Raw genomic sequence first — 4636 nt, 5'->3', positions numbered from 1 at the left:
GCCTTCCCTCTGTCTCATTTCAGAGACAGCCAAACGGGAGAGGCATAGAGCTGTCAAACTACATCAGTTCTTCTGTGTCATCCTTTCTCTCTCCTATATACCCTTGGATCTTAACAGAACTACCATGGCTTTATGCATGCATATGAACACACACACACACACACACACACACACACACACGCACACGTGCGCGTGCGTGCACTTCCATTTGCTTCAACACCAGCAGATCTGAGCATGTGTTCTTGATTCCAGTGGTACTCACCTCCCTTTGGAACCTATGCTATATGCCCCATTCTGTAAGTCCCACCTCACACCCACAGACCCAGGAAAATCACTCACTTGGGCCAGGGATCAGCACCCATGCATTAGCCAAACAATTCTGAATAAAAAGAAAAGGAAAGTTATGCGCTCTGTGGAATTCAATGAGGTTAGAGGAAACACTGTGGTTCCTTTTAACTCTTGAAAGCCTGGCATGGAATAGAGTAAGATATTCTAATTCAACCCAGGGTAGGAGCGGAACCATTGAGAAACCAAAGAAAGAGGAGAGAGGCTGTGTCTACACTGTGTTCTCACCTATGAACATCTGAAGGATTAGTAGCCTAACATTCCCTGAAAAATAAGACCCGGAGATGACCACCAGTCTGGTGTCAGGCAGGCCTGGGCAGCCTTCCAGGATGGAGAGAGAGCCGGAGACTACAAGAACCCTACCTGGGATGCCAGGCCCTGGGAGGGAGGGAGCCAGAGGCAGATAATTCTCCCATGGAGCCACTTGGGTGAGCCCAGGCCAGGAGCGAGCCTGAGAGGACCACCAGTTTGGTGCTGTACAACCTTTGGGGGACAGACCACACCCAAGATGACCCCTGTCAGACACCATAATGCACTAGGGGGCATAGCACTCCTGAGATGACCCCAGACACCAGGTACCACTAAGAGGAGCAAGTAAGTGGTGGAGAAATGGAAGAAAAAGAGAAACAGAAGGATGGGGGCACAATGAGGAGACACAGAACTGGAGACTTGAGGGTAGAGGGGAACTGATATGAGTAGCCTGTGATGCCACCTGGGACCATTGTGGGGTCCTGGTCTGTGCAGCCCCTGGGGACCATGTGTGGATCCATAGCCCTGCAGTAGCAGTGTCTGTTACCACCAAAGGCCAGGCAGACATCCCTGGTCTGGGCTGCCATCCAGGGACATGTTGATGTCTGAGGCCTATGCAGAACTGGCTCCGCCCCTCGCCTGGGCATCATGGGAGAACTGGCCGTGGGGATGTGAGAGCAGGAGCGCCGCCTTTTGTCTGCTGAGCAGTGGCACAGATGAGGGAGAGACACCCTCCTCCCCTCCCTCATCCCTCACCATCTGTGGCAGGTGGGAGAGCTGGCCCCGGGGTCACGAGAGTGGGAGAACAGGCCCTGTCCCTCACAGGCTGCAACACTGCAGGGACTGGGCCGGTTGACCAGTTCAGACACCTCTCAGGCCCAGATGCAGGGTTTTGAATTGGTTCACCCCGACATCTACCCCGTCAGTGAACTGCTGGAGTCCATGAAGAGGTTGGTCCTACAGATCCAAATCTACAGAATCTCCATGACAGAGGGCAAGAGAGAAATCCCAGCTCGGTTCCAGGACTGAAGAGTAGTGATAGTCAGAGGCCTCGAAGCAGACCCATGAGCCATTGCAATGAACATTTGCAAGCAAAGAAGTGTGGACCAAAGGGTTTGCTGTGGGACACACTGTGACACACTACAGCTCCCACGATGAGATTTTTTTTCTATTAGGAAGGGGAGGTTTCAAGGGTGGAGGTGGGTACGAGGGGAGGGGAAGATGAGTGGGATCGGGGTGAACGATGTGAAATTCACAAAGAACCAATCAAAGTTTAAGAAAAGAAAATGAAAGACCAATGTGATTAAGGGTGATGAGGTAAGGGTGGGGTCAGAAATGAGGGCTAGGTGACTGTCTCACCACACTCCTCCTCTGCTCAGCCTATATGCCAGCAATCGTGCATTAAACAATTCCAGTGTCTGCTTCTCCGAAATATACCAAAGGATGGTGAGACTCGGAGGGAGAGCATGGGGAGAGCATTGTAGTGTGTCACAGTACTCCAAAGGATCCGGAGGACTGTAAGCACAGCATGGCATGCGCGAGCGAAGGGGTAAAGACACTCCTGCAGCGTCCACATTCTCTCATGTACCTTCTCTACGTCTAGAGAGAAGAGGAAGGGTCTCTAGAGAAAGATAAAAAGCATGTTCAAAGACTGGATCCGTAACACGCATCTCAGCTCCAATTGTGAGGTGAGTCCTCACTTGTTTTGAATCCAAACCAAGTGTTCCTTGCACAGAGCTCTGTGTTTTCTAACTCCTGCTGAGAAGGGCATGGGAGGGTTCACATCTCCAGGGAAAAGACATCAAGGAGAAGGAGGCTTCCTAAGTAGGAATGTGTTGCTAATGCCACCATGTTCCCAGAATACATTTGATTTTTTGCAAAAATTCAAACGCCCAGGGTTTTTCTTTTACTTTTATTTTTATTAGGTCATAAAAACGAGTGAGATAATGATTCACACTAAAAAGAATTATTTTCAGGTTTTAAGCGATCACCATGTTTCAAACTCTTTTCGTATTATCTTAATTACCGTGAGACTGCAGAGTATTTACAAATGTAGAGGAAAGTCACCCAGATGATAATATTTCAAACACTCCCTACATTCTATTTAATTTAATAAAGCCACAAGCCATCCTTTGCAGAAATAACTGCCTTAAGCTTAAAAGAAAAGAGTTTTCCGTTTAAAAGTAGTGAAGTTCAACATTTTTAAAGTGGGTTGTTTTATTACAGTGTCTATAGTAAGAGGAAAACTACTAATGGAAGAGATTCAAGGACAGCGACCCCTTCTGATCATGTTCAATGTGCATGTACATCTGTCTGTCTGTCTGTCTGTCTGTCTGTCTGTCTGTGTCAGAGAACAACTCTTGCAGGAGTCTGCTCTTTCCACAGTCATGGGGGTCCTGGGGAGAGAGCCCAGGTCCAGGCTCTCTGGTACCTGCCTTTCCTGGTGAGCTGCCTTCCCTACTCCTTCTCATACTTGCTGCTCCTTTTCCCTCTAGTTTGGCCATTTTATCGAAGGCCTTTATTATTTGGATTTTCTGCGAAGGACTGGACTTGTTTTTGTGGAAACAAAGACAAATAGAAAGAGAAGAGGCACAGCGGCAGTGTATGCAGCCCTGGTTATTGCAAAGGAGTCAGTCACCATTACTTGAGTTCTGCACTGACTCAAGGACAAGCACAGGCAAGGGATAGGCTGTCGGGTGGGGACACGAGGAGTCCTGCACATACTTTTGTTGGAGGCCAGTGCCAGGGGAAGCTGGAGGCATTCCACTGGCTACAAACTGGGCCTCTGTGGACATAGAGCTTTCTCTGACTGGCCCAGAATTGGAAATGGGAATAAATTCCCTAATTATTACAAAATAGTTATTTAGTTATTTTACATATGAGAGTACACTGGCGTTCTCCTCAGACACATGGTTGTAAGCCATCATGTGGTTGCTGAGATTTGAACTCATGATCTCTGGAAGAGCACTCAGTGCTCTTAATGACTGAGCTATCTCCAAGAAAAAAAAAATCAATCCCTATTTTTTGTACTCAGAGGAAGGCACTTACCTCTGTGGTCATAGGGCTCCAAACCCAGGGGACACGTCACACCACTCCACTCGTGTAAGGGCCACAGAGACAACATGAAAACACTGAAGCTGACAGATACAAGTTAAAGACAGTTGCAAGCCACTACACACAGGTTGTCTTCACTAGCGAGGGTAGCAAGGGAAACAAAGTCCACCAGCTCTAAGAAAAGAGGAGAACAGCGCTGGACTGAGAAAGTGCTATCACTGCAGAGGTGCCCCAGCACTGACGCAAAACCACTGTGAGCACCAAACAAAAATGCTGTCCAGGGAATATGGTCCAGAAGCCAGCACACTCATGACCCTGTCCACTCCACTACACTGGCCAGAGTCACCAATTGTATGGTGCACAAGGCACAATGTTGTTAAATATGTATTCTTAATGTCACCTCACTCAAGAATGGCAGAGTTGGGATGCCTACAATCAGTGGTTGTCAAGAATGAGGGTCTTATATCCAGATCTTAGGCATTGGCCCCTGGTTGAGGACACCCACCCATCTCAAAAATATTAGCACAGTATTGTTCCTGTCTAAAAGAAATACAGGGACAAAGAGTGGAACAGAGACAGAAGGAAAGGTCATCTAGAGACTGCCCCACCTAGAGGGGGGGCGTCCATCCCATATGCTGCTACCAAACCCAAACACTAATGCTGATGCCAAGAAGTGCATGCTGGTAGGAGGCTGATATAGCTGTCTCCTGAGAGGCTCTGCCAAAGCCTGACAAATACAGTGGCAGATGCTCGCAGCCAACCATCAGACTGAGCATGGGGACCCCAATGGAGGAGTTAGGGGAAGGACTGAAGGAGCCGAAAGGGTTTGCAACCGCATAGGAAAAACAACAATATCAACCAATGGAGCCTCTTGCCTCGTCTTCACACCGTGGGAGGCAGAAGGAGAGAGTGGGTGGGAGGGTGAGCATCCCCACTTCTGTCCTTCATAGGGACAAAGTCCACAAATCTTCATAACTTAGAAACCTCA

General features: G+C 48.4%; 1 pseudogene; it reads left to right on the top strand.

Moving 5' to 3' along the window:
* The first annotated feature begins 489 nt into the window (after positions 1-489).
* Positions 490-607, top strand: LOC120095766 (small nucleolar RNA SNORA17; annotated as a pseudogene).
* The last annotated feature ends 4029 nt before the right edge of the window (positions 608-4636 follow it).

The sequence above is a fragment of the Rattus norvegicus genome, chromosome 11 (assembly GCF_036323735.1).
Source record: "Rattus norvegicus strain BN/NHsdMcwi chromosome 11, GRCr8, whole genome shotgun sequence".
NCBI lineage: Eukaryota > Metazoa > Chordata > Mammalia > Rodentia > Muridae > Rattus > Rattus norvegicus.
The sequence above is the reverse complement of the archived record's forward strand: the minus strand, read 5'-3'. Positions and strand labels throughout refer to the sequence as shown.